Below are 19,612 nucleotides of genomic sequence, written 5' to 3'. Positions count from 1 at the left end.
GTTTTCTTCTCGTCTTTTCATCAATTTTGGAGGGACGTCCAGTTCTTCATAATGTCACTGTTGCGCCATATTTTCTTCACTTGATGATGACTTTCTTCACTGTTTTCCATGGTATATCTAATGCCTTGGAAATTCTTTTGTACCCTTCTCCTGACTGATACCTTTTAACGAGATCCCTCTGATGCTTTGGAAGCTCTCGGTGGACCATGGCTTTTTCTGTGGGATGCGACTAAGAAAATTTCAGGAAAGAACAACTAGAGCAGCTGAACTTTATTTGGGGTTAATCAGAGATTCAGAGGCACTTTAAATGATGGCAGGTGTATGCTGACTCCTATTTAACATGATTTTGAATATGATTGCTTAATTCTGAACACAGCTACATCCCCAGTTATAACCATATTATTTTATTTTTTTGTTTTCTTCCCTCCACCTAAAAGATTTCAGTTTGTTTTTCAATCAAGTTGTACAGTTTATAGGTCACATTAAAGGTGGAAAAAGTTCTGAAATGATTTATCTTTGTCTCATTTTTTACATCCCAGAAACCTGACATTTTAACAGGGGTGTGTAGACTTTTTAATATCAACTGAATGTACACAATGTGATAAAGTAATTAGATCTGATTATACCTACAAGCTCAACCCATTTTATTAGGCTGTGGCTTCAAAACACAAAATCAGCTAATTCATATACAAAAATAAGCAAATCTCATACATTTTTATACTCTGCAGCTGGTAAAAAAAGTAATTGGAAACATTAAGATAATTTTTTTTTTTATAGTATACTGACCTTTTAAGGTGCATAGCAATAAAGTTGTAGTCATTTTTTTTATTATGCTACCTAAAATACACAGACAGTACCTTAGTAGACTGCAATATTCTGCAGTAATAATCAGTGCAGCAGCAATTAGGCATCCTGCAGTAACCATAAGCCAGAATGACCTGTAATTATACAATAACTTTCAGGTGAAATGGATAATTAGATGTTACTTTGACACACAGAATGAAACTAAAGTCATCTATCTATCTATCTATCTATCTATCTATCTATCTATCTATCTATCTATCCAGTATAAATAAATATATACACACACACAAAAATCAGTCAGCTATGCAACTTAATTATGAAGCGTACAATAGATTATTTCAGTGTGATTCATATAACATAATAGGCATGCTCCTATTGTTTTTGAGGTTTTGTTGATAGATGAAGATGAATGTACATAATTGATCATATGCTGAGTGTGGTTTTGTTTACTCACATTTAGATAACGCCTACATGTAGTATCCACTGTAAGTTTGATATACGCTGTCATAGAAGCCAGTGTTACGCTGTCTGATTATACTAGAACTTTTTTATTTTTTTTTATTTTAATCAATATTTCTTTGATGTAACCCACACAGAGCAATTTAGTGTTTGAAGTAGAGACTGCAACAGAGAAAAGCCAGCTGTGCGATTGACCCATTAGGAAGGTGTAGATTGTTAATCATGAACGACATCTGACAAAAATGTATAAGGGCATTGTATGGTCAAATTAACAAGTGCAACTGTGGGCAACATCCCACCATATGTGGAACACCTTACAACACCACATCCCCTCTAGCAGCAAACACTCACTCTTGAATAGAACTTTTTAAGGTGAGTAGTAGTCAGGTACCACTTAAAAATAATTTTAACAATTAATTTGAGGATTTGTGGAAAGGCCAATGACTTTCTAGTGTCTTCAAAGACCTTATGCTAGTCTTTCTTATCAAGGTAATGACCCAGTTCCCTATGCCATGATGTAGTATAAAAGGGTGAGGGGACAGTGAATTTAAGAAGCATTTTTATTATTTTGCATATATCTACATATCCAGAAATGTGTTTGTTGCCGGTCCTTTACTAATTTTGCTGGTTTCTAAACCTTATATATATTTTCAATTCCTAATCTATGGCTCTAGCTAACTGCATTTAGTGCCCTGTCAATGCCTGGGTCTCTAACCTAAAGCCATATTTATATATTAAAAGAATAGCACTTATAGGACCATACTAGTAAAAAAAATTTCATGCTCTAATCCAGGGTTCTTCAAACCACAGATCACAACCCATTACTGGGTCATAACACTGTGTTTACTGGGTCGGCAACTGTTTATAAAGTGTGCACAGCTGTCTAGGCCATCATATTTAGCTTTTCTTTAACTGCAACTTTTTTTTAATGGCGGAGGAGTGTCTGGTGCTTTAAGTGCTAACTACATAGAGCAGAACCTCTGAGTAAGGAGGCGTTGGAGTTTGCATTCACTAGGGTCCCCGCTGGCCATGTAGACCATAGGCTCTACCATGTGACTCAAGTCACACACTTGGTCTTCATTCATCCTTGTCTACATGTCCTGTCTGTATGTATAAATGGTTCTCTAAGAGACAGTGATAATTAATCAGTAGTTTAATGGGAATATCTGCGATTAACTCTTTATGTTCCTCTTAGAAGCCCACTAGTTATGAGACTAGGGAGCTTGCCTCGTATGTATTACATGTTGGATACTATTATTTAAGTGAGCTGCGATTGTCTTCTCCCAACCCAGCCACATGGGTTTATCGTCCCCTATACGGGCAGAAGAGATGACGCAAATCAAGGGTGCAAGTGCTGTGACGCATTCTCAAATTTAATGGGTTAAGTAGGTAATATGGTGGGGATATTTCAGCCATGAAAGTTTAATTATTTAATTGGGCTATTGTGGTAGTTTATAGTGTATGTGGTATCATTGCACTGGGTCTTGGGGAAATTTTTTGAAGAACCCTGCTCTAATCCATGTAATTTTAAGACTATGGACCCTAGACTATTGTGTGTAACCCCCGCAAAGTAGAAATATTGCCCAGGACTTGCAGACCACTTCCCTGTCCTGAGTAAAACATGCTGCCAATCTAATCGGCAGTGCTAGTTGCATTGCTAAGACGTACAACTAGCGCTGCTGACTGGGGGGCCGGAAGCAGATGAACATAAATCAGCATTAGATGTGTAGGGAGGAGCATGTTCCAGATTTAGAATTAGTGGCAAATTATGAACCTGATCTGTAACTGGGTGGAATTTATCGATTGTGTACATTGGAGAATAATCTTAAATTAGAAATGTGTGGCACAACTTTTATGCTATTTGTTTGTTGCAAAATATGACCCAGCTTTATTAGATGGTTTAGCATCAACCGGTACTATAAGAGGTTGGCATTCCATGGTCCAAAGAGACATGTAGTGTTTTAATCATGCAGTCCTAAAGTAGAAGTGGAATATATAGCATGATATGGACCTGACTGTAGGTGGTATTGCACTGGTCAGAGTTAGACGTGTCACAGCACCACTTACACAGAAATAGGCATGATGGTGTTGTGTGATTTAGAGGTAGATATGTGTGGCACTGCCCCAGACGGAGCTAGAGGCGAGGGCACTGCCCCAGACGGAGCTAGAGGCAAGGGCACTGCCCCAGACGGAGCTAGAGGCGAGGGCACTGCCCCAGACGGAGCTAGAGGCGAGGGCACTGCCCCAGACGGAGCTAGAGGCGAGGGCACTGCCCCAGACGGAGCTAGAGGCGAGGGCACTGCCCCAGACGGAGCTAGAGGCGAGGGCACTGCCCCAGACGGAGCTAGAGGCGAGGGCACTGCCCCAGACGGAGCTAGAGGCGAGGGCACTGCCCCAGACGGAGCTAGAGGCGAGGGCAGTGCCCCAGACGGAGCTAGAGGCGAGGGCAGTGCCCCAGACGGAGCTAGAGGCGAGGGCAGTGCCCCAGACGGAGCTAGAGGCGAGGGCAGTGCCCCAGACGGAGCTAGAGGCGAGGGCAGTGCCCCAGACGGAGCTAGAGGCGAGGGCAGTGCCCCAGGCGAAGCTAGAGGCGAGGGCACCCATAGTGTTCAAAGCACGTGCACATAGTAATGTTTGAAACTGCTTGCTCTGTCTGAATCATGTGTCATTTTCCCTTTATTGTCTCTTTAATTTTGCCTTCCATGTACCTTTAGGGATATTTCTACATTGTAGTATGTTATTATATTTGTCCCTGGTATCCTTTTCTTGTTTTTGTAAAGTTGTTAATGTAATATTAGAATATATTTTAATAAAGCTGTCACAGTCACTCCTGAGTAAGATACAAAGTGAGAGGCAGAAGAGAGATGATTGAGGTAGTTATATATTATATAACTGTAGCACAGAATGTAACAGTATCAAGTCACCAGTTACTGAAGAATCTTAGCCATAAATTAATTGTATCTTCGTCATGCACCACTTGAGTGATTCCTATCCAGTACTATATTATAACCATACATGGTAATAAATACTGTAGGATTGCCAGCAGGTGGCACCAGAGTATAAGGTTGGAATGATTTTAGCATAATGTTTTCAATTAACAGATTGAGATGTGATTGTCCTACACAGTTATTTAATCACATGACTAACATCCGATCAACTGCTCAGGGCTATAATATAAATTTAAATGGTAAAAAATACAACTATTTTGTATAATGATGAGCACAAAATGTTTTATTTGACTATAGTGGATGCTCTTGTTTGTACTTATAGAAAAATTTTCCTTTTAGAGAATTGATCATTAATGGGGAACTAGTGCTGATGTTTATGGGTGGGATATATTATTAAAAAAGTCATAATTTCCAGACTGAAACCCAAATTATTTCTTTCATGATTCAGATAGATGAGACATTTTTAAACTTCTTTCCAATTTACTTCTGTTATCAATTTGCTTCATTCTCTTGATATTTTTATTGAAGGAGCACCAATGCACTACTGAGAGCTAGCTGAACACTTTGGTAAGCCAATGACAAGAGGCATACATTTGCAGCCACCAATCAGCAGTTTGCACATTAGCCCACCTAGGTATGCTTTTTAACAAAGGATAACAAGAGGACGAAGCAAATTGGATAATAGACGCAAATTGGAAACTTGTTTAAAATAGTACTATATCTGAGTTATGAAAAGAAAAAAATTGGGTTTCATGTCCCTTTAAACCCAATTTTTTTCTTTCATGATTCAGACAAAGCATGCAATTTTAAGCACCTTTCTAATTGTATCCTCTATCTGAATCATGAAAGAAAAAATGTGGGTTTCATATCCCTTTAAAGTATTTGTGTGGTTTTTTTTTTAAATGTTGTCAAACATGAATCTGTTATTGATCCTATTCTCCCTGTTCTCTAACACAATGTCCCTGTTTAATATACATGTGCTCTCAGGGCAGTATTTCAGCTTCTAACTGAATGCCTTTCTTCTTAAGCATGCAGCTTGCGTAACAACACTGAGCTTAGTGATGACCAAACACCTCCTATCATAAAGCTGTTCTACTCATTCTGTGTGCAGGGGAGGCTGCGAGTTAGAGCAATAGGTGGGAGGTCTGTAGGGGGTTATGATCTGAGGGGGGTAGCGGTATGGATTGTTACCCTTAGAAATGCAGAAAATGTACATATTGCACATTTAATGAGACGTTCAGTCATCATCAATGCAAATCGTCAAGATTTCGTAAATTTTTTTAAAATATTTAATATATAGGTTAATTCATCTGTAGATTACTTTTATTTTTCATAAAAATGCTAGCATTCTATTAAAGTATACCTATTTTTCTATGGAACATTCCACTTTGAAATACATATTAAAAGGTTATTCCTAATAAAGAGACAGCTTTAATGTGTGAAATAAACTTTAATATGTTCAGCAATGATTTAATCACTAGATTACCTGGGAGACACATGGAGTAATAACAACCTTTGTCTAAAACACACAAGTTTAATTGAAATCGCTGCAGGGTACCATATGCAGCAGTTATTGAACTCCCTGATTGCCTTTAACACATGTGCAGCAGTGGTTTAACCCCCTGTGACCATATGTAGTATGCTGTCTCTTGTTTTTGTGATGTAGGTGTTGTTGTTTTTTTATGTCAAAGTAAAATCTGTTAACAAACGTTTTACATTTTTAATATCTTATAAGAAATATTTGATTGTGTGTGGTTAACCAGCAAGCAGCTATTGAACAGCCATTTAGCGCAGGTATGTGGCATCGACACTTAGGGGTCGATTTATTAAACTGCATCACACATACGCGCCCCTGTCCGCCGCAGATTGCCTCTGGCGGGCTGAATTCCGCTGCTGAAATTCAGCATTGCACACGAGCACTATTTTGCGCTTGTGTGCAATACCGCTCCCTGCCCACGCACAGCCAATCACGCGCGGACAGGAGCTGCCAATCTCTTCGGTCGGACGAGACCGGGGAGATTGAAATTCACCAACTAAGAGGTGGCAAAAGGTTAGGAAAGCAGTGGTCTGATGACCGCTGATTGTTAAATACGGACTGCAGGTTCTCTTGTGAGAAGTCGTAAGGGGTGTGAAGCCTGCCGAAGGCTTTCATAAATCGACCCCTAACTGGCTGTGTGTGCTTGTGAGGGACAGTGCACTATAAAATTAGTTTCCCCTTAATGTGTTTCCAGCTACAACCCATTAAAATGAGCTGAGCTTTGCAAGGAGAACAAATCTCATCTCATCACTCTGTATAAACAAAAAGCCTTCCTTATCTTGCCCACATCCCTCTGACAGTGTAATTTCTTCTGCTGATATTGTTTACGTGGGTTTTCCTGTACTTATTACTGCAATATTGACATTTTCAGGTGGGGGATATAACAGGAAAATAGGCTATTTCAAAGGATAAAATAAAGGTAAAAGTTATTTGTAAACAATTGAATACACTCCAACTGGTAAAAATAGATAATTGGGAACACAATAAGGGTTAGTTTACAAATAATGGTCCTGTTCGCACGCTAATGCCACTAGAAGTAAGCTTTGCGAGTGTCAGGTAGCACTTGTATTACAAGTTGAAAGGGACTGTCTACACCAGAATTTTTTTGGCTTTAAAAGATAGATAATCCCTTTATTATCTATTCTCTAGTTTTGTATAACCAACAGTTATATTAATACACTTTTTACCTCTGTGATTATCTTGTATCTAAGACTCTGCAAACTGCCCCCTTATTTCAGTTGTTTTGACAGACTTTTATTTTAGCCAATCAGTGCTGGTTTATAGGAACTCCACATGAGTGAGCACAGTGTTATCTATATGAAACACATGAACTAACACCCTGTAGTGGTGAAAAACTGTCAAAATACCCTGAAATAAGAGGCGGCCTTCAAGGATTTTAGAAATTAGCATATGAACCCCCTAGATTCAGGTTTCAACTAAGAATTCCAAGAAAACAAAGCAAAATTGGTGATAAAAATAAATTGGAAAATTGTTTAAAATAACATGCCCTATCTGAATCATGAAAGTTTTATTTTGGACTAGACTGTCCCTTTTAAAGTAAACAGGTTTCGAAACGACCGCTAACCCGATATGCACAAAAAGCTGAAGTTACAATATTATGTGCTAACACCCTACTACGCATAAAACCCGACTGCATATTCCCAAGGGCGCTAACCTCTCATGAAAATATGAATATAACACATTCCAATGTTCTTCACATAGCAGAATATGTTATTTATTCATAAATACATATGGATATATAAATATGTATCTGTTTTGGTAAAATATATATCTATACCTATATATTGATGATTATATATAGGTATAGATATATACAGAATCAGATATATATTGGAATATCTATAAATGCATAGAACATATGTGCATTATGTGCAGAACATTGGAATGTGAAATATTTACAGTAAATACACACTATAACACTTTATTAAATGTGAATATTGCATAGATATGTTTTTACATGTTTTCATCTACTTAACTACAAAGGGCTCCCATGCACTTATATATATGTCTACATGTGTGTATATATGTCTGTAAAAAAAACTAGATATATATATATATATACATATTTAGACATGTGTATGTATGTATCTCTATTTTGAAGTCTTTTGCCTGCCTTTTGTTTTTTCTTCTAACACCTGAGACCTCATATCTTTCAGCCCTTATAACTTGTTTCTGCAATTTTGTTTTTTAAATCATTTTATTAGATTGTGTTATTAGTGTAACTGTGCTAAGTAATGTATGTTGTGGCACTTTTTTGTTTTTCGAAACGGTTAACCAGACCTCTGAGGACGCGGTAATCACTCTAGCATAAATTGCAATTGTGCTCAAGTGATCGCGGTTAATTTCAACGTAAACCTGACGCGGGCAAATACTTGCGATAAACCCTTTTTTCAGTCGCTCGTAACTGTTAGTGCTCCACTTGTTATCTGGCCCTAAATGGGGAAAAGGTTAACAGTACATTGTCCCTTTGAAATGTAATTGTTTTGATGCAAATAAGCTCCTTTAAAGGGGCAGTAAACTTACAAAATAATGTTATATAATTCTGCACATTGTGCAGAATTATAATTAAACCTGACCAGAGCTGGAGCGAGCTACATTTGGGTTTAATGATGCAATCGTGCGCGCTGTGACTAGACAGCGTGTCCGCGATGCGCTTAGGAAAAAACAAACCCGCTCAGTAGAGCCAGGAGCGGCGTTCTGCAAAATTGAACTTCCTTATAAAATAGCTTTGCAATACTTTGCTGTAAAAAGTTAGTGCTAAGCTAATGTTATATAATTATATAACATTATTTTGTAGGTTTACTGCCCCTTTAACCTGACACTAACAGGAAATGCAACTGATAACTAGGTACCTATTGCTCACAGGTTTAAACAAGCAATTCCCACAAAAACATTATTTATTCAGCACTGGAACAAGAAAAAAAACCTTAAAGGGACACTAAACCCAAATTTTGTCTTTCATGATTCAGATAGAGCATGCAATTTTAAGCAACTTTCTAATTTACTCCTATTATCAATGTTTGTTCGTTCTCTTGCTATCTTTATTAAGCTAAGAAGCCAGACAATTTTTAGTTCAGCACACTGGACAGCACATGTTTATTGGTGCTGTCCAATCAGCAAGGACAACCCAGGTTGTGAACCAAAAATGGTCCGGCTTCTAAACTTACATTCTTGCTTTTCAAATAAAGATAGCAAGAGCATGAAGGCAAATTGATAATAGGAGTAAATTAGAAAGTTGCTTAAAATTGCCTGCTCTATCTGAATCATGAAAGAAAAAATGTGGGTTCAGTGTCCCTTTAAAAAAGCACTCTAATACAGTGTTAAAGGGATAGTCAAGTCAAAATGAATTATGATTCAAATAGGGCATGAATTTTTTTTATTAATATAATAGTGTTGATTACGCAAAACTGGGAATGAGTAATAAATGGATTATCTATCTTTTTAAACAATAACAATTTTCAGGTAGACTGCCCCTTTAAATACTTTTTTTTTTTACATGTACAAAATAAATTTTTCAATATTATGTTACTTAAATATATTTTTTTAAATAATAACTACAATTATAACTCCCTTTACTTTAAACTTCAAAAACTACTCAACGGATGTTTGACAGCATTTTAATAATTTGAAAAATTGGTCTTTAGATTGGTCATTTGTTTTAACATAAATGATGTGTATATCGCTGTGGTAAAATCAGTCTAGATCAAATAGATAAAAATGCAGGCAACTCTCAAAATATTAGGGAACAAATCACACCTTCTTATAGCCAGGTAATCAAGTATTCAATTTTAGACATTCTAAACTCAGTATAAAATACAGATTGTGTAACCAGAGCTCACCTTGCTTAGACTTGCCTTTTTTATTATTTGCTCTCTATTATATACTGTACTTATTTTTATTCAGTACAGACAACCAGTTGATTCCTAATTACTTAAAGGCGCATTTTATTGAAAAAACAAACAATTTACATGCTCTAATTTGTAGCACAACCCAGCGGTGCGATTGCCGCTGCTGATTGGATGACTTGATTAGATAGAATCATTTTTAGCTTTTTAGAACCTATGTTCCATAGGTGAACTTGATACTGTTTATGCTTATTATGATTTTTTTAGACACATAGTCAATCGGCTATCATAGAATACAATGACTTTACTTACTATAATTATTTAGAAAACAATTTATCACCACACTTATCTAGATGTAAAACCAAAGCATGATCACGTAGAATGTTATGTACTGTATTTGTACAAATAGTGGACAAAAGTATCACTGTGTCACTTTGATCTGTTTTTGCAGGACTCTCAGTTCTCTGTTTTGTCACCTTGAGATTAGAATCCTGGGACTGAATTCAGGGTAAGCCTGACTCACTTACTGTACATCCACTAACTATTTCTTTCCTGTGTCTTTCTTATGTCACCTGTTGTAGATACTGTTCTCTTTAGTCATTGGGTACAGTTCCTTATTGAATGCAATAGCTATAGTTACTGTAGTATTTTGGGGGGAAGTGTTGGGTGTGGTCCATTCAAGAATGTGCAACTGAAAATTTGATTTGAATCACTTAAGTTTGTCCTAGTGGAACTCAAACGTGGTAAATTTGTTTATATATATAGATATATATATATAGAGAGATTATTTTTTTATTATTATTTTTTGGCATGCAAGTCCTGAAACTATTTTAGTGTGCATGTGTATTATCTATGCTTATATGTACACTTCTCTATGCGGCAGAAATTGCACATGCACAGTGGGATATGGTATTACCTATGTCTTGCACAATAGTTTTTTTATTACACCATTAGTAATTATTTTCAAAGGGCAATGTTGTGATATTCAAGTTTAATTAATTAGTATTGATGCCTGTGTTGTATTTGTCATTATTAGTATTACATTATTTTGATTCAAGCATGAATAGCAAGTTGTGAATTATTGTACTGTGTTTTTAATTAGTGATCAATTAAGCACTTTGGGTAGAAAAGTCTTAAAAGTACAAAAATAAAAATCTAATTTTTTATTTATTTGTTATTAAATCTAGATTTTTAAAACACGTTTACTTAAACATGAAAAGCTGTAAGTTGCTCGTTGGTCATAGATTTGACAGTTTTTAAATTTGTTGTTCCTAAATGAAAAACACCTGAGTAAGAAGGAATAGTCTTTATCGTGGCTCACCCTAATAACACTAATTACTGAGGATTAATTGCATCTTTTAAGATTCAAGGGACAGTGAAGTCCAAAAAAAACCTTTCATGTTTCCAATAGGGCATGTCATTTTAAACAACTTTCCAATTTACTTTTATCACCAATTTTGCTTTGTTCTCTTGGTATTCTTAGTTGAAAGCTAAACCTAGGAGGTTCATATGCTAATTTCTTAGACCTTGAAGGCCGCCTCTAATCTAACTGCATTTTGATAGTTTTTCACCACTAGAGGGCATTAGTTCACGTGTTTCATATAGATTGAGCGTGAATTTACCATGGAGACAGCTCTGATTAGCTAAACTGCAAGTCTGTCAAAAGCACTGAAATAAGGGGGCAGTCTGCTGAGGCATAGATACAAGGTAATTACAAAGGTAACGTTTATAATTATAACTGTGTTGGTTATGCAAAACTGGGGAATGGGTAATAAAGGGATTATCTATCTTTTAAAATAACAAAAATTCTGGTGTTGATTGTTCCTTTAATTGCTTTCAAGATAATTTGTGCAATAAACATTGAAAACATTGAATTTTAGCTTAAATGGACAGTAAACACCAAAAATGTTGCTGTTTATAAAGATAGATAATCCCTTTATTTACTACTCCCCAGTTTTGCATAACCAACACAGTTATAATAATACACTTTTTACCTCTGTAATTACCTTGTATCTAAGCCTCTGCAGACTGCCTCCTTAGCTTAGATCTTTTGACAGACTTGCATTTCAGGCAACTAGTGCTGACCCTTAATTAACGCCACGTACGTGAGCACAATGTTGTTTATATGAAACACATGAATTAACACCATCTAGCTGTGAAAATCTGTCAAATGCATTCAGATAAGAGGCAGCCTTTAAGGGCTTAGAAATTAGCATATGTGCTTACCTAGGTTTAGCTTTCAACTAAGAATACTAAGAGAACAAAGCAGATTTGATGATAAAAGTACATTTGAAAGTTGTTTAAAATGACATGCGCTATCTGAATCATGAAAGTTTAATTTGAACTTTACTATCCCTTTAATGCTGGCTAAATAGGTTCTGGGGAGGATATATATATATATATATATATATATATATATATATATATATATATGTAACCAAGAGAGGGTAAAATATAGGGGCGCTTAGTGTAAAGAGCTAATTTATGTGTATAAAGGGTCACAATATAGGATCGCTGGATAATAATTGGGGAATGAAGAAAGTAGTTAATAGTTAAAAAAAAAACAAATATATATATATATATAAAACTCTCGCAGTATATAAATAAAAAATATTTTAAGTATCAAACATCAAAGGCTGGCTAGAGCAAAGATACACTGGTCTAGCAGATGGTGCTGTTAATACTAAAACACCACAGTGGACAGAGAAGAATCACAGTACATACAGTCAAAATATGCAATTGCAAAAGTAAAGCCACAAAATATACATGCAAATAGAGTCCATAAGTGATACTTTGTGCAGAGAAGGAAAAGGTGGAAATCCCAAAGTGGCGGATCGCACTAGCCCCTCAGGGGGTTCTACTTACTCTCCTTAACCTCAATCTATATGAGGTAAGTGTCGCGTAGGGTAAGTAGAAAGTCCTTCCTTGTGGTGGCAAGTATCCTTTGGCTTGTTGCTTTTTATTATTATTTTTTTTTTTTTTTCTCTTCTTTCAAGTAAGGATTCTTACTGGCATCACCTATTTTGGCGCCGTTATCATAAATTTTTTTCTCTTTGCACACATATATATATATATATATATATATATATATATATATATATGTATATTATTATTTTTAAAATGGCCTATATAGTTTTGTGTACCAATGTGGATGCAGTTTCATAGTCTGTACGTGGAATCAATGACCTTGCCTAATGTCTTCAAATTAATTTGTGGCTTTACACAAGGCTTCAGTAATAGCGCTAAAATAGTTAAGGTCTTTGCTTTATCAGATATAGCAGGAAATAAAGGGACATGAAACTCAACATTTATATTTCATGATTCAGAGGATACAATGTTAACTTTTTAATTTTACTTCTATTATCTAATTTGCTTCCTTCCCTTGGTATCCTTTGTTAAAAATCATACCTAGATAAGTTTAGGAACAGCAATGCACCACTGGGAGCTAGCTGGTAAATAAAGGCTGCACATATCTCTTGTCATTGGCTCACCCAATATGTTCAGCTAGCTCCCAGTAGTACATTGCTGCTCTTTTAACAAAGGATACCAAGAGAATGAAGCAACTTTGTTAATAGAAGTAAATTGGACAGTTGTTTAAAACTGTATGCTTTATCTTAATCATTGATAAAAAAAATTGTGTCCCTTTAAGTGGGCTAAAGGTGCAGAAATTCTTTTTTTTTTTTTTTTTTTTGTGAAAGTTCAAATCTCCTCCTTGCAAATATTTTATAGCCCCTAAGGATTTTGAGCCTTACATTCAAAAGTGAGTTCCTCCTGGTAATGCACTTCAAAAGACGACTACTACAGGCATTATGTATTGATCCCCTTACTTGATATTTAAAGCATTGTATTTCTCCTTATTAGAAGTAGTCTGTGAACTCCATATTTCTTAGGACAACGGTCTTCCTTATTTTTCACTAGTCAACAGACCAGTTTATGGAACACAAATATACGGTTTAAATGTCATCAGATGTCTTAACATGTATATTCAAAGGAACAAAAGTGAGATTTCTTGTTGCTCTACAAAGACAGTGTAAAAGTCTACAGTTACAAGATTACAGTTTCAAGACTGAATGTGCAATTTATCATCACAATTTATCAGCAAATAAAGGCAGCAGTGTCTCTGGTACTTCAGGCTTATTTAACATGAGCATATAATGAGAGCAGATTTTTCATCGGATGATTTGTGTAAGACAATTTCTTCTGTATTAGATAAGTATTTAGTGTTTTTCAAACATTATTATTGACATACATATTTATTGCTGTTTCCCCACATTTTCATTTTTTTACTGCATTGTAAATCATAATTGATGATTGTTACTATGATGATAATGTCTTGACATATCTTATGTCCCTCTGTATCACTCACCAGGTTTCCCTCCCTTTCCTGTGCAATATCTGAATTATAAGATGGTTAGAGCATGGCTTGACACATTTTTCAAATCTATACCAAAAAAGATTTGTGTATTTTTCATCTAATATACAGAAAAAAATGTGAATAACAGTGGAGTATTATTGATGATGCCAGGAAAAGGTAATATCCTTTTAAATGAAGGAATCCATTTTTCATGGTCTGCTTTAAAGTCTCCATTTGCATTATCTTTAAATGATCCTCACTTAAAGGGACATGAAACCCAACATTTTGTCTTTCATGATGCAGATAGAGCATACATTTGTAAACAACTTTCCAATTTTCATATAGTATCATTTTTGCTTAATTCTCGTTATCCTTTCTTGAAGGAGTAGCAATGCACTACTGTGAGCTAGTTGAACACATTGGTAAGCCAATCACAAGAGGCATATATGTGTAGTCACCAACCAGCTCCTGTGCCTATCTACGTTTTCTTTTACACAAAGGATACCAAGAGAACGAAGCAAATTAGATAAGAGGAAAATTGTTTTTCTTTCCTAAGATACGGTGAGTACACAGAATCATCAATTACTGTTGGGAATATTACTCCTGGCCAGCAGGAGGAGGCAATGAGCACCACAGCAAAACTGTTAAGTATCGCTTCCCTTACCACAATCCTAGTCATTCTCTTTGCCTTCGGTGCAAGGGGGAGGTGAAGTTTTGGTGTCTGAAGAAAATTGGATTATTTCACTTCAATCAAGATTTTATTATTTTGAAAGCCTGAGCAGGTTTGCTCTGATCTTTCCAGTCAAGCTGGGTCTAGCTGTACTCCACGTTAGTTTCTTCAGTAGGGCAGTGGTGGCTTTAAAGCAGTTAGGAGCTTGTAAGGTGGGCCTTGCTGCATTTTCCTAACATTATGCTACCCTTGTATAGAAAGCCTGAGTAGGTTTACTCTGTTCTTTCTTTTTTCTACAGGCCTCTGTAAGGAGTGGCATCCTCTCACGCTGGGTAGGGTGTTCCCCTGCCGGACGGCTAGATGCAGGCAAGTGCTCAGTCTTCTATATTTTGGGACTTGCACTTCAGAGAATTAGACTGCAATATTCTGGGACATGTATATATCCTTGGAAAGGATATTTTAGGCAGGACACAGGCACTGGTGACCAGGAGACTAGGGTATAATACTTTATAGGGTATTTCCTGATTATGGATTTATTTAGGCTCATTAGGGGTTAATTGCAACTTATGATTTCTGTGTGAATCTAATGCAGTGTGGACTTGTTAGCTTTATGTTTTCCAAAGAAAGCTGTTCCTAAGCGATAAGGATATACTTAATCCTGTTTCTGGAGTCAGAGACTTGATGCTATCTCTAAGGGATTAACATCTCTATGGAGAGCGTGCGCTTTTAATAATGCGATGAGCTGCACAATTTTGGGTTTCATGAGTAAGGTTTACCTTTGTAAATTTGTTTATTTTTGACTTGCGCTCTGTGTTCTGAGTGTTGGTGACTCTTCGAATAACAGAATGAGGAGTGAGGTTAGTATGCTGCACACTTCATTCATATCCCCACTTGTGTGCAGATTCTTGAGAGTAAGTCCTGCCTCCTTCCTTTTTGTTGTGGCGGGAAGCGCCATTTTCGGCTCTCTTTCTGAGCCGGTCGTTGGCCACGCCCCTTTGTCTCTGTTAGAACAAATTAATGTGTTGACAGTGCAGCTTCTCTGGGGTGAAATGCTAGAGGCTCATAGCGGTGCTATGTTCTTCTACCGGACAGGAATAAGAGTCTCAAAGTATGTAGTAATTATCACTGTCGTCGTTGCTTAGACCCTAGACTCATAGCCCACGGTTGCTACAAGTCACGCAGCTCTTGTAATTGTGAATTTGCACTCCTCAGAAAGAGCTATATTCTATAAATTGCCACTGTCATTTTGCATTACTTTAAATTTTATACGATTTTTATATATAAGTTTGGGGTTAACCTTCAGTCTATAGTTTTAACAGCCTATGAGGAGTTAAGTCTGTTGTGCGTTTACCAGCCTATGAGGGCTTAAGTCTGTTGTTTTTCATGTTTTAATTGCAACAGAATCCTGTTCCTATGTATTTAGGATGATGTCTCTTGAGTTTTTAGGAGATACAACATACAGGTGTCACTTTCCTGACAGGACATTGGTGTCTCTGTGGTTTTTCTAGCGCCTGGTTTGCTCTGTGGCACAAATTTGAAAAATTGTTAATCTCTGAGCCCAATGTCTTTTAGGATGATGCTGTTCAGGCAATGCCACAGCTTTCTCCTTAAGCGTCCCAAGCTTCACTGGCATCACATGCAGTGCCCTGCGGTTCCTCTCAATCTCCTGGGGGAGTGTATTTGCCTACAGATTTTGCAGCTCAAATATCCTCTGCGGTATCTGTGGCTTTATTTGTTTGTTTTTTTCCTTACCTACAGGGAAAATGCAAGAGGACATTAATGTTTTCAGATAGTAAGGTTTCTGCTTCTGCTACTCAGATCGCTCTCTCTTCTAAGACGGGTGAGGAGGATTCTCTGGTAGTTTCTGAGTGTAAACTCTCAGATGCGGACAGTATAATTCCTTCTTCTGATGCTGAAGTGGTATCCTTCAGATGTATGCTTACACACCTCGTGTACTGTTAAAGGAGGTTTTAACTACTTGGACGACATCGATAAGCCTGTCGTTGTCAACCCTTGGAAGTTAGATACACTTTATCATTCTATGATGTTCCTTCTTATGAGGAAGTGTTTATAGACTTGCTGTGGATATTTTCACAGGAATAGAGGAAGCTAGGGATACCTTTCTCCTTGTCTCCCGTCTGTGTAGGAATTTTTCCTGTCACTGAGTACTTCGATCCCTATGGAGGATAGCTGCTCCTTTACGGATCCCATGGATAGGAAGCTGGAGGTTTAATTATTATTTTAGAGCAGTTCCTTGTCTTATTAGACTTGCGGTGTTAGCCCGCGGGCATTGTGGCTGAGATATTGGTCAGCTGAGAAGCCTACTTGTGACTTAGTGGTACAGCCTAGGCTTTATAGTTCTGCAGTTGCAGATTCAATACTTTGTTTCCTCCAAATCCACGCTTCTGGTGTTTCCTTTCTAAGGATATTTGGACTTGGCCTGGCAGACTTATTCTCTTACTTTAAGAAAAGAGGCTGTTCTACCACTCGCCAAGAGAGTAAGACTAAAGGAAAGTTTTTTTCTTTTTCTTTTTTTTTCCGCTTTATGCAATCCAACCAATTTTAGTTCAATCTAAAATTTCCTCCCAGGGCAGAGTTCTCCTTCTAGAGTATCTGCAATCTAGGTAATGATGGGAGGCATTCTTAAACTGGGTTCAGGATCTTTCTCTCTGGGAGTAATAGTTCCACTCCCAGTTTGGGAAATGGATCTAGGAATTTACCTCAAGTTGCTCAGGTTCTGCCCTTCAAAGTATTATCCATTCTCCTTTGGTTCAAGAGGGCCTGTTTATAACGAACATAGACCTGAAGGATGTGTATTTATTGTTCTCTTGAGATCTTCTCAAGTTTCTGAGTTTCGTCATCCTAGAAAGACTTTTAAGTCTTGGGATATTGCAGTGCTTTTCTGGACTTTATATGGTTCGCATGTCATCCTTCATTTCAGCAAACTCTCTTTGCCAGAGATCTTGTCCAATATACTTTCCCATGGATGGGAAATAAATCTGGAGAATTCCCTTGTTCTGTCTACGCGGGTGATTTATTTGGGGACCTTAATAGATTCTCTATCTAGGAGAAGATTTCTAACTGAGGGCAGATAATCAAGGATTTATTCATATTCCTCTCTCTGCAAGACCTTTTGGGAGAGTGGTTAACACACTGGTCTTTTAATTCTACTGTCCGGCCAATAGCAAGCTTTAGTGGTCCGATAGATAGCTTAACCATCTTGCAACCAGAAGGTTGGGAGTTTGGATTTAGCTGCAGTTGTTTTTTCCTTGACTTTTCAAGTGACTCTATGTATGGAGGGAATTGGTCTGATTATTACCATGGACATCATTCCCTTTTGTTATTCTCCATAAAATGGAGAACATTCGGATCTGTCTCAAAGGATAGATCTAGATTAGTCGACGAGAGACTCTCTCCCATAGTGGTTTTTCAGGAGTATCTGTCTTAGGGTGCGTGCGTCTGTAGTCTTTCCTCGGTGATGTGACTACGGACGCCAGCCTGCTGGGTTGGGAAGCATTCTGGGACTTGTTTAAGACACAGAGTTTAGGGAATCGGAAGTTCTGCTCTCCTCTTTCTCATCTTGTTGTTGACAGCGATTTTCAATGCTCTGATGGCTTGGCTTCAGTAGTTCTTAGCTTGATTCCAGTCGGACAATATCACCACAATGGTTACGTCAACCACCAGGGAGGAACTCAAAGTTCCTTAGCCATGTAGGAGGTGACTTGGATTGTTCAGTGGTCAGAAGCCCACAATTGTTGTCTATTTGACATCCACATTCCAGGTGTGGACAACCGGGAAACAAATTTTCTGGGCAGACACTTTTCTTTACGGGGAGTGGGAGCTCCATCCGGAGGTGTTCTCCAGCCTGACTTTCAAATGGAAGGGGCAGAGCTGCATTGGAGGGCATCTCGGCAGAATGCCAAGCTTCCGAGGTACAGTTCAAGGTCAAGGGATCCACAGTCGGATCTGAGAGATACTCTGGCGGTCCCTTGGAATTTCAGGTTGACATACCCGTTTCCTTCGTTTGCTCTCCTTCCACGAGTTATTGCTCGTATCAAGCAGGAGAGAGCGTCAGTGATTCTCATAACCAGTGCGTGACTCCGCAGGATCTGGTATGCAGACCTAGTAGAGATGTCGCCTCTTCCACCTTGGAGACTGCCTCTGAGAAAGGTCCTTCTACTTCAGGGTACCTTCCTTCATCCAAATTTAGTTTCTCTGAAGCTGACTGCTTGGAGATTGAATGCTTAGTTCTTTCTCAGCATGGTTTTTCTGAGTCGGTCATTGAGACCATGATTCAGGCTTGCAAGCCTGTTACGAAAAAGATTTACCTTAAGATATGATGTAAATATCATTATTGGTGGGAATCCAAGGGCTACTCTTGGTGTAGGGTCAGGATATATAGAATTTTGTCCTTTCTACAGGAAGGTCTGGAGAAGGGTTTTGTTAGTCATTTCTCTGAAGGGTCAGATTTCTGCATTATCTTTTTGCTGCATAAGCGTCTGGCGGACGTTTGAGCAGGCTCCGTTTGAGCCATTGCATTCCATAGATATTAAGTTGTTATCTTGGAAGGTTTTGTTTCTTGTTGCTATATCTCTTCTGCTCGGAGAGTGTTGGAACTCTCAGCTTTGCAGTGTGATTCACCTTATCTTATTTTTCATGCCCATGAGGCGATTCTTCGTACTAAGTTAGGTTCCTTCCTAAAGTGGTTTCAGACAGAAATTTCTGTTTGTTTCTCTGGGAAACGTTAAGGTCAGATAGCTTCTGCTACTTCTCTTTCTCTCTGGTTGAGAAAAATAATTGGTTTTGCTTAGGAGACTTCTGGGCAGCAGTCTCCTGAGAGAATTACTGCTCATTCCGCTAGGGCTGTCTCTTTTTCTTGGGGTTTCAAAAATAAAGCTTCTGTGGAACGGTTTTGCAGGTTGCAACTTGGTCTTCTCTGCATACCCTGTCCAAATTTTACAAATTTGATACTTT

The 19,612-nt window shown here is 37.6% G+C and overlaps 1 protein-coding gene across 3 annotated transcripts in view; it reads left to right on the top strand.

The window, feature by feature from the left end:
- The window catches only part of GNG7 (G protein subunit gamma 7), a 146,910-nt gene that overhangs the window by 7,435 nt on the left and 119,863 nt on the right, over nucleotides 1–19,612 (top strand). For 2 of the 3 annotated variants that reach the window (XM_053702756.1, XM_053702757.1), the window contains exon 2: nucleotides 10,066–10,122. The exons of the other annotated variant lie outside the window; for it this stretch is intronic. The gene's annotated coding sequence lies outside the window, so the exon portion shown is untranslated. The remainder of the gene's footprint in view (nucleotides 1–10,065; nucleotides 10,123–19,612) is intronic. 3 annotated transcript variants of the gene reach the window in all.

Source organism: Bombina bombina, chromosome 2 (genome assembly GCF_027579735.1).
Source record: "Bombina bombina isolate aBomBom1 chromosome 2, aBomBom1.pri, whole genome shotgun sequence".
NCBI classification, from domain to species: Eukaryota; Metazoa; Chordata; class Amphibia; order Anura; family Bombinatoridae; genus Bombina; species Bombina bombina.
The sequence above is the reverse complement of the archived record's forward strand: the minus strand, read 5'-3'. Positions and strand labels throughout refer to the sequence as shown.